Below are 11,350 nucleotides of genomic sequence, written 5' to 3' on the forward strand. Positions count from 1 at the left end.
AGAGGTCGGGGAGGACAGGTGTGGAATGCCTCCAAAAGGTGGCGAGGCCGTACCACCGCACCACATCACACCTCCCTCCCCGAGTCGAGAGGCGACTGGCATGGCACTTCCGCATCACCCCAGGTAGCACATGCCCATTCACCACTTGCCTCTCCTCTCTCTCTGTGCACTGTCCCTGTTGAGTTCCCCGGTTTTCTGTTGCTTTCCCAGTGTAAGGCGCTGATAGATTCAGGCGCAGCTGGGAATTTCATGGATAAGTCCTTCGCTCTACGCTCGTGCATTTCCCTTCAAGTCCTTGCCACCCCCCTACCCGTGAGAGCTTTGGACAACCGGCCACAAGGGTCGGGTTTGGTCACCCAATGCACTATCCCTCTCCTTCCGCTCTCCTTCCCCTTCCCCTGGTTGTCCCTACATGACCCTGTTATCTCCTGGTCTAGTCAGGGTATTTCGGGGTGGTCGCGTGTCAAGGTAGGTGTGTGGGTGTTTCCGTTGGCTCGACCTCGGTGGAGAGTCCAGACAGTGCTCCCGCCGTGCCAATTCCCCCCGTATACGCTTGGCTGCGTTTTTTTCCAAAACGAAGGCCACTGTATTACCTCCACACAGGCCGGGGATTGTGCGATAGACCTCATTGACGGAGCCGCACTCCCTAGGGGTCACGTGTATCCACTGTCCCGTACCAAAACGGAGGCCATGGCCGCATACGTTAAGGAAGCACTGGAACAGGGATACATTAGGCCCTCCAAGTCACAGGTCTCCTCAAGTTTCTTTTTTGTGAAAAAGAAGGACGGTGGTTTGCGCCCGTGCATCGATTACCGGGCGCTGAACAAGATCACCATTCCGTTCCGCTACCCTCTCCCTTTGATCTCTGCGGAGGTGGAGAGGATGCACGGCGCCCGCTTTTTCACCAAATTAGACCTCAGGAATGCCTATAACCTGGTACGTATCCGGGAAGGGGATGAGTGGCCATTATGAATATTTAGTAATGCAGTACGGTTTGATGAATGCTCCATCAGTCTTTCAATCCTTTGTCAACGATGTGTTCCGGGACATGTTGTGCGAGGGCGTGGTGGTGTATATCGATGACATCTTGATATACACAACCACCCGCGCTGAGCATGTCTCGTTGGTACGCAGGGTGCTTGTAAGACTGCTGGAGCATGACCTGTACGTGAAAGCCGAGAAGTGTCTGTTTTTCCAGTCGTCTGTGTCCTTCCTGGGGTATCGTTTTTCCAGCACAGGTGTGGCTATGGAGGAGCATCACATTGACGCCGTGCGTAATTGGCCGACCCCAACCACGGTGAAGGACGTGCAACGATTTTTAGGCTTCTCAAATTACTACAGGTTTATCCGGGGCTTTAGCCAGGTTGCGGCTCCGATCACCTCCCCCTAGAAGGGGGGGCGCGACCCGGTTGCGGTGGACCGCGGAGGCGGAGCGGTCCTGGCCCATCCCGACCCGTCGCTCCAGTTCATCGTGGAGGTGGAGGCATCCGACTGTGGGCTTGGTGCCATCCTCTCCCAACGGACGGGGAGTCGTAACACGCTCCGTCCCTGTGCCTTCTTCTCCCAGAAGCTCAGTGTGGCGTAGCGGAACTATGACATAGGTGATCGTGAGATTTATGACATTTATTTCTGTATTCATTTCCGTATTCTTTTATTTCTGTATTTATTTCTGTATTATTTTATTTCTGTATTTATTTATTTCTGTATTTATTTGTCATTAAGCTAATGGGGGGGGGGGGGCTAACATTCAAATGTTCAATCAAGCTCAGCGCAGCAGATAGAATCCCACTGTGAAGACGGTGAGTGCTCTTTTAGATCCTTGGCACATCCCCATTTTGCAAATCACTATTCCTCGATTAAGCACATGCATCGTTTGAGCATTGGTGACATGAATAAGCAGAGGTGGGGGACTCAAGTCACATGACTTGACTCGAGTCGAGTCACAATTTTCAGGACTTGTGACTTGCTTGATTAAAGTATGAAAATGACTTGACTTGACTTTGACTTGAGAACAAGTTACTTGAGACTTGACTTGACTTGAAGTGGAAGAGTCGACAATGACTTGAACTTATAATAAACAAACAGCAATAAAATTATTTTACATGTTGTGACATCAGCACCACTAATCAGCGTATGTGCCTTTAACGCTGCACAATTCAAACCGCGCAAAACATGACAGACAGTAACGTTAGTCGAGCTCCACAAATAGTATCGTTTGTATACAAGGACTTTGAACTGAACCGTGTGAATAAAAAAATATTTGCCAGATGCAAAATATGCAACAACGTCAAATTTCATTCGTTATTTTAAGAACCACAAGGAAAGGTAAGAAAGTAATCTCTTTATATTCAGTTTCACTCTATTACGATTAAGTTACTAATGTAATTAATTAATCTTTTGTTTGTCATAATTTGGCCTTGATTGCATATTATGTTTGGGTTTTTTTCTTGTTAGAAATGTGACCATTATCATTACTGAATACGTCTGGTAAATAGATGTAAGGAAATTTGACTATAACAGTGGCATAGCCTGAATTTTAATGTTGTTGGGCATCTTAAAACGAGCGGGCATGTATATTATTACACGTAGGCTATAATGTCTGTATTAAATGTGGGCATTTTCAAGTGTTTGTGGACTGCGTGTGGAAACTAAAAAGCATTAACTTTATTGTATGAAAGGCTAACATGGAGGCACCGATGTGATTAGCACCTAAACATTTCGAAGAGTTTTTTTTTTACTCATACAGACAAGAATAATTACAACGTAATTACATATTAGGCAGTTTTTCAGTCACAATAATTAGTTTATAAGGTTGTTGTTATTATTAGCCCTTATTACATGGATTGGCTAAATTCCAGTGCAGAATGCGTGTTATTTCTTGATAACAGACCGTTGCCTTGAAAAACAGCGCGTTGCAATTGACGCAGCAGGATTCTAACCAGAGACGGAACGGACTATTTTCTTTAGAGGAAGCAATACAATCGTTTTTAAATCAATAAATTCCTTTTGAAATCAATATTTTGTGTGAAATTATAGATTTATTTGGTAGGTAGCCATGTAATAAGCGGGATAAGGTATAGCGAGGCGGTTGTTATAGCGAATACAACCCCTTCAGGCTGATTCAAGATCCTTCCGCTTCGTCCCCCCAAAAAATTGTACCGCGGAGGAGAAAAATATTTGATTTTGAAATCGAGCTTCGCACCTATCGCACGTCAGAAACAGAGGACAGTGTGTGTGTGTTCATTTCTTTAGTACTGTGACTTGACTTGACTTGAAACTTATAAGGACTCGACTTGACTTGCTTAGGGTGAACCCTTGACTTGACTTGCTTGATTTATCTGAACTGTGACTTGTGACTTGACTCGAGACTTGATGGTTTAGACTTGAGACTTGCTTGGACTTGACCATGTGTGACTTGTCCCCATCTCTGTGAATAAGGTATCGAAAAACCGAGAGGAGTTTTCAGAAAAACACGTCATTTTCGCGAAGTGAATAGGCTACGAGAATGGCTACGAGAATCATATTTTCCCCCAATTCCTTTCGTTTTGAACCTATGCAGTGTTGTTGAAATCAACATGTCATCCCCATCAGATCCCCGGGAGAGACCCACAAAGACACGCTGTTTTTGAAGCCTATTCACTTTCCAAAAATCCCTCTCAGTTTCTCTATAGACTAATTGGCATACACTTGCACTGGTCAATATCGTATCCACTCTCAAATATCAACCATCTATCACACAACCTTGGGGATGGTTTTATTCTAAAGGGGAGACCTAAACAAGTGTTCCATGATTTCAATGGTGTGATTTGGATGTTCCAACAAATAGATCTACATAATCAGGGTTTGCCCTAACTTCATGCCTGTCTCACGGCTCAGTGATTTAACCTTCACAGATTTGAACTTTAATCATGCCTTCTAATTAAGCTGTTAGATACTTGCTCAGCACCTCCCTGCTTCCTTGTTACTACCGATAAACGCCGCCTTGTGTACAGTAGACTACTCTTGAGTCAGTCGGCGTGGTGTTATAGCCAGCAGTTAATAATGCAATTACATAGGAAAAGACATAGGAATAGCCTATAACCAACTGAACTTCTTTTGCGGGATCAATCAGTGTTAGAGTTTACATAGCTGGCCAAAAACTGAATTCGCATTTTACCTGATGTACCTTTGTAAGGGTTTCTAAACCATTGCTTTCTACTTCAATAGGATTGGGCTACAACTCTACATTACACACTAAAGGTCTGTCAGAGTGATAAAAATGTATCCAATAACCTTTAATCTTCCAGAATCTGACTTTTTATCTGAACATAATCCAAAATTCTGTTATTTATTTTTTATTTATGTTTTTTATTGTTTCAAAACATAGTTGAAAAGTAAATGAAAATCTTCAAAAAGGGCATTGACATTATTGTATATCAAAGTCAAGATATCCGTTTATTGTAATCCGTTACATGGGACCAATGCCAATACAATTAACTGTTCCAGATGGTAGGACCGGAATTTCATTTGACAAGTTGAACCCCTGGTCCTTTGTCTCCAGTAAGAAAAATTTGATTTGTAGTGATTTAATGCTGTAACTTGAATTATGAACTAAACAATCTAAAGTAAAGGGCTTGTAATAAAGCCCATGTTACGTAACCTGCTTTCACAATTTTTATTGGATTGAGTTTTCATGAGAAATTTGAGGCTGATAGTGTGATGAAAACTCTAAAAGAAACTCTAAAAACCATATGGTTATGTTAGCAATCTGCTGCTAGCCAATCATTGGTAGCCTACGTAGGTAGCTACTTGACCCACAATATGCTCAGCGAAAATGATTCTCTCCATTTTATAAAAAGCAGCAAGCAACATCTGTGGAGAATTATTGTGTTCTGAGTAATTACATAGCCGAAATGTTCTGCAAGCTTTCTGCTTTGACGCTGTAGGTGTGATCATCAGACCTGCAGCGTCAGTGTGCCGTGATACACCGGAAGTTAATTCAATTTAATTGGAATGCTGCGATTGGCATGCAGCACTACAGTGTACAAGCAGATGCACAACATTTGGTCTTGTGTATGCATTGGATTTATCCAACGTATGCCTCAAATGGGCTACGTTATGCCTAAAATGGGCTACGCTAAGTTTTGCTAGCTAAATTAACATCATTTGTTATTTATTTAAGTATATTTAAGAACTTGTTGCCCGGAGGTATGTCTGGGCTGGCTTAGTGGATTGGAGGGAGAGTAAAGGGAGTGGAGAGATGAGGAGAGGAGAGGCTTGAGACTAAGAATGTTGTTTTGAGGATACATTCTGGTTTTTTTGGGTGGGGGGAGAGAGGAAGGTTCGAGATGGTTAGTTTCCAGAGTCTTGTTAAGAGAGAAAGCTTGTGAACCATTGTAAATTGTAGAAATTATGTATATTTCACAGTTTTAACGATGTCTGGGGCCAACTAGCAATGAGACTAGACAGCGACTCCATATACCACCAATTATTTTAGTTTCCTTTCAGGTTGTCTGTGATACACTGTAACTTCAGCTTGTTAGTTGCGGTTAGCTGCTACCTAGCCTTTACACTATAAAAGTTTCCATAGTATATTGAAGACCCTGTGAGTTACCATTTGGCAAATTCAGATAACGACCCTAGGTACAAAAGATCCTAGGATTTTCTCTGAGTCATGAAGAACTCTCCGGCTAACATACAACAACTTAGCAAGGTCCCTGTGATCCTCCACTTCACTGGACATTCATGCATATACAGATTGTTGAATAGGGTGTTGTGTTGCAGTCATTTGTTCTGGTCAAATATGCCTAGGCTGCAAAATCTTTGTTTTTGCCCCCATTTATCATGAGCTGAACTCAAAGATCTAAGACTTTGTGCTGGGAATGTGCTGTATGGAACTGCACATTTTAGTGTGGGCTTTTATTGTGGCCTGCCTAAGGCACACCTGTGCAATAATCATGCTGTCTAATCAGCATCTTGATATGCCACACCTGTGAGGTGGATGGATTATCTTGGCAAAGGAGAAGTGCTCACTAATACAGATTGAGACAGATTTGTGAACAATATTTGAGAGAAATAGGCCTTTTGTGTACATAGAGAAAGTATTAGATCTTTGAGTTCAGCTCATGATAAATGGGGGCAAAAACAAAAGTGTTGCGTTTATAATGCCCAATCCCAATGTCCCCCCTAAGCCCTGAACCCTCAAAGATTTAACTGACGTCACCTGGTAAGTGATTGAGTGCACGAGGCTGCTATGGCTCAAAATAATATAAATAGTAATGGGACAGCAATTTGCAACTTCTTCACGTTACCTTGATGACACTGAAACGTTGCACACTATTGTGGGTTTGGGACTTTACATTATAGTTTTTAGACTTTCTTCGAGACCAAGGCACTTCCGAGATAGCACACATATGTCTTGCTGATGTCGGCCTAAGATCGGAAGATCGAAAGCAGTTTAGAGCGTCGAGTGGAGGTCGGCTTTACGTGTGAACGTTAGAAAGGAATGTGTTGGCAGGAAATGGCTCTGCAATGGGCGATACTACAGGTTTGCTCAGTATTTGGCATGCTCTTTTACTGTGCTTAATAGCATGTGTTTGCATTTTTTTTTAAACAGCGCTTATATGGGTGGGATTGTTTTTTAGAATGAAGTAGAAAACCTGTTTTAAAATACCTGTGTAGACTAGGCCTAAAATAATATAGACGTGTGGTGGCCTGGGGAAACCCTTCACATGCTGACGTTTTTACTTTTTGGTCTGGCTTATTGCCAAACAATTGCAAGCTGCCACAGATTGTTAAATTAATGGCAGGCTTTTTGTTTTTCATTCCTAGATGGCCATCTGTAGTTTTCACTGGAGACCGCTTGGTGCTCTTCGCTGCTACAGCCTTATTATGGCTTGAACACACTTTTTTGCACGTCTTCAACATATATTTCCCCACATTGTAAACAATGGCAAATCTACCTTCCTATTGGACACGTAGACAGAGAGCAAAGGCAAGGGTTGATGAGCAATTAATGTCTATTAATTCTGAGATTGATTATGTCAATCACGCTTGTGAAATAGACTTTGGTGCTGTTCCCAGTAACATGTCTTGTGATGAGGACTTTATGGATTGTGCTGCATCGTTCTCTAAGCCTGGGGAGTTTTTTGGTACAACTGATTCAGACACTAGCTCAGAAAGTGAAGATAAGAGTCACAATTTGAGGGCTAATTTGTCAGGCATTATAGCCATATATCAAGCAAGCTGCTTTCTCAAAGCTGTTGAAAATACTGCAGCATCATCATCCATCTCTGCCAATTGATGCACAGTCACTGATTGTTCAAGAAAAGGCTGGTGGCACATATTACTTTGGAATTTTGCAGTCAATAGTGTATAGCTGTATTTATTATACATAATATTTTTATTACCTTCATTAACTGTGCATGGTTCTTGTCATGTGTTAAAGATTATTTTCAGAAGATTGCGGAGCGGTGGGAAAAGTCATATGTGAGACTTGAACACTGACCAGGAGCAAGACTGCCAAAGAGTCCGACAACCTATCAAGTGAGCAAATATTTCTGTTCTTTTGTGACTTGGGAAAGTATCAAATAGTCATATATGAGTAAAATTAGTCTAGTAAAAGATATGATTAAAATAATCTGGTAAAAAAAAAAAAGCCTTTTCAACAAATGTGTTGCTCTTCCATATATCGACCAAAAAGACTCATGTCATCCTTCTCATCTGCCTCATCGGAGGAGGAGGAAGATCAACTAAAACTCTCCCCTAAAAAAAGGAACATCAAGAAGGCTGCTCCTAAAGCCCCTCCTCCATTACAAGTTTGTGTGAGACCGAAGACAAACCACCAAAATGTGTTTTGGTAAGCTTGTACAGGAGGGGCAAAAGGGAAAGATATGAATTACCATGATACTAATTTTGATATTTGTTCTTTGAGTCACTAGCCCTCCCAGTTCCAGCTATCTGAGTGGAGCTGGTTCACAGGCCAGACCACCATCAGGCTTTCCAGGACGTAGGTGTTTCTTACAGATGGTTTATAAATGTTGAACTTACTCTGCCTTTTATATATATAACCTATTAAAAATAAAGTTGCATTGTTTTTCTTTATCCAATCAAAACAGTGAATTGGATGGATGAACAGGAGATCAGCTCATCGGCAGTTAGGCAAAGGCCGGGGGGCGTGTTTACTGAGAGTGAGTAGAAACAATCCTAGATATGTACATACGAACACATTTTGGGGTAACCACAGATTAGTCTAAGTCTTTACCAGGACTGAATTACAATGGTTTGTACATTAAGTAGTTGGTTTGAAACGGTCCTCTGTCGGAAAAGAGTGGCTTGCCCACTTCAGGTTGGTGGAGAGTTCTTGCCTCAAGTGGAGGAGTTTAAGTATCTAGGGGTCTTGTTCATGAGTGAGGGAAGGATGGAACGGGAGATTGACAGACGGATCGGTGCAGCTTCTGCAGTAATGCGGTCGATGTATCAGTCTGTCGTGGTGAAGAAAGTGCTGAGCCGCAAGGCGAAGCTCTCGATTTACCGGTCAATCTACGTTCCTACTCTCACCTATGGGCATGAGCTTTGGGTCATGACCGAAAGGACAATATCCCGGATACAGGCGGCCGAAATGAGCTTTCTCTGCAGGGTGGCTGGGCGATCCCTTAGAGATAGGGTGAGAAGCTCGGTCACCCGGGAGGAGCTCAGAGTAGAGTCGCTGCTCCTCCACATCGAGAGGGGTCAGCTGAGGTGGCTTGGGCATCTGTTTCGGATGCCTCCTGAACGCCTTCCTGGGAAGGTGTTCCGGGCCCGTCCCACCGAGAGGAGACCCCGGGGAAGACCTAGGACACGCTGGAGGGACTATGTCTCCCGGCTGGCCTGGGAACGCCTCGGTGTCCCCCCGGAAGAGCTAGAGGAAGTGTCTAGGGAGAGGGAAGTCTGGGCATCTCTGCTTAGACTGCTGCCCCCGCGACCTGGCCCCGCATAAGTGGAAGAAGATGATGATGATGGTTTGAAACGGTATACTGCTAGGTATGCATTTGAACACGCATAAAGCATCTAGCCAGAGAGAGAGTTGGAGCCAGATGCAGGATGAACTTAAATAGACATAGGTGATTAACCTACCAGAACACAGGTGTGCACAATGAACATACATAGACATGTCACGATCCTCGGCTGCTTGGAAACCAGAGCATGTCACCTGGACCGTGACACAGCTTGACCACTATTTTCATATCTTCTATTTGTGTCCCAACAGTGAGTTGGAGGCCAGGAGTGGAGGTCCAACCTACCTCAAATTGAAGAAAATAACACTCCAGGAAGTAGGTTGAATGAGTATAACACAAAGCGACAATCTTGTAGTCCTGTTATACTTTTAATGATACTCCTGTCCTTGTCTCTTCTAATAGATCCAAGGCCTTGTTTTCCGACCTGTGAGCAAAGTGTTCAAAACAACTGTACAGGTACTTGTTGTTTAACTGAGGCATTATGATGACTGCACCAAATGCATCTCTATTAACGCTCCTAAACGAGCAAATAGCACAGCACACTTTGGCTGCCCCTATGTGGCAACAGCCACTACAAATGTCAAACAATTTCTATGTAATATGGGTAGTGGGCAAATGTTTTTTTTTAAATTTGATATTCGTTGGGATTTCATTTAATAATGATATGTTCTCTTTTGTCCAATGGCAACGGAAACACTAATGAGTATACTCATGGTCAAGATGGAACAACTTCATCAAAAGGTGGAGCATTTAAGCTCACAGATACAGTTAAGTGGGAGAGTTCCAGACCTCCAACCCCAGAGGGAGGAAGAGGAGGAGGATCAGGTACTCCTCATCACCAGCTATATGAGTGTGTAGTATTAATAATGCTTTGTTTGCATTTCAGACCTCAAAACTGTCCTCCAGAGGGGGACAGAATGTTAAGCAGACGGTGTGGCGTGTTGCGGGAAGGTCTTGACACCGGACATGGCAACCCAGTTGAACTGGTGCAGGAGGGGGCAGAAGACTGGCATCCGGTCAATGCCAGTGAAAGACGTTATCAGGGGTGGGTAGAGTACTGAAAATCTGTACTCAAGTAAAAGTTGAAGTACTACTCAAAAACTACTCAAGTAAGAGTAAAAGAGTACTTGGTCAAAAAAGTACTTGAGTACTAGTTACATATTTTGTTCAAGACATTATAACGTCATAGTAACAACAAGGAAAAATTGTTTAAGAAAGTACAAATATAATACTGTATTTATATTATCAATCTGTGGTGCAGATTCTTCTGAAACTGTACTCTTTTACTCATTTGCGTTATAACGCGTTACTACCAACCCCTGGACGTTATTATGTGTAAGTTAAACACACTTATAATAATTTTTCATTAAATAGTGGTGGACAAAACCAACTCATCATTGGAAATGTGGATGCAGCCCATATTTAATGCAATCCTTCATATTTTGTCTCCAGGTTTTGATCTTAAAAACCCACGATTGCCAGAAATAATGGAGGCAAAGTTTGAAAAGGCAGTTCAGAACTGCCTCAGGCTGAGCCAAGACTGACTCGAGACCTGCAGAAGAAGAATTTGCACAATTGTTGGGCATTTTATTTAAGTTGCTTTTTGTTTTTCTAAAATGGTACTTTTAGTAATAAAGTTCATACTTTAGTCTTTATCTTGTCACTTCACTTTGTCAGCAGTCGATCTATTAAATATCGGCAGTCAGTCTATTATACATCAGCAGTAGAGCTATTATACGTCAGCAGTATTACGTCAGCAGTAGAGCTATTATACGTCAGCAGTAGAGCTATTATACGTTGGCAGTAGAGCTATTATACGTCAGCAGTAGAGCAATTATACGTCGGCAGTAGAGCTATTATACGTCGGCAGAGGATCTATTATACGTCAGCAGTGGATCTATTATACGTCAGCAGTAGAGCTATTATGCGTCAGCAGTAGAGCTATTATGCGTCAGCAGTAGAGCTATTATGCGTCAGCAGTAGAGCTATTATGCGTCAGCAGTAGAGCTATTATGCGTCAGCAGTAGAGTTATTATACATCGGCAGTAGAGCTATTATACGTCGGCAGTAGAGCTATTATACGTCGGCAGTAGAGCTATTATACGTCGGCAGTAGAGCTATTATACGTCGGCAGTAGAGCTATTATACGTCGGCAGTAGAGCTATTATACGTCGGCAGTGGATCTATTATACATCAGCAGTGGATCTATTATACGTCAGCAGTAGAGCTATTATGCGTCAGCAGTAGAGCTATTATGCGTCAGCAGTAGAGCTATTATGCGTCAGCAGTAGAGCTATTATGCGTCAGCAGTAGAGTTATTATACATCGGCAGTAGAGCTATTATACGTCGGCAGTAGAGCTATTATACGTCGGCA

At 42.7% G+C, this 11,350-nt stretch overlaps 1 long non-coding RNA gene across 2 annotated transcripts; it reads left to right on the forward strand.

Annotated features, from left to right (window-relative positions):
• The first annotated feature begins 2,286 nt into the window (after window positions 1-2,286).
• On the forward strand, window positions 2,287-10,630 carry LOC109616787. 2 transcript variants are annotated; one of them, XR_004574684.1, is made up of 9 exons: window positions 2,287-2,325; window positions 7,427-7,524; window positions 7,682-7,837; window positions 7,920-7,987; window positions 8,097-8,168; window positions 9,227-9,290; window positions 9,378-9,742; window positions 9,862-10,020; window positions 10,428-10,630. It is a non-coding gene; the product is annotated as an uncharacterized LOC109616787 (long non-coding RNA). The 2 variants fall into 2 exon arrangements; XR_002198047.3 differs by having other exon boundaries at window positions 7,716-7,837.
• Window positions 10,631-11,350: the final 720 nt, after the last annotated feature.

This window comes from Esox lucius, chromosome 17 (assembly GCF_011004845.1).
Source record: "Esox lucius isolate fEsoLuc1 chromosome 17, fEsoLuc1.pri, whole genome shotgun sequence".
NCBI lineage: Eukaryota > Metazoa > Chordata > Actinopteri > Esociformes > Esocidae > Esox > Esox lucius.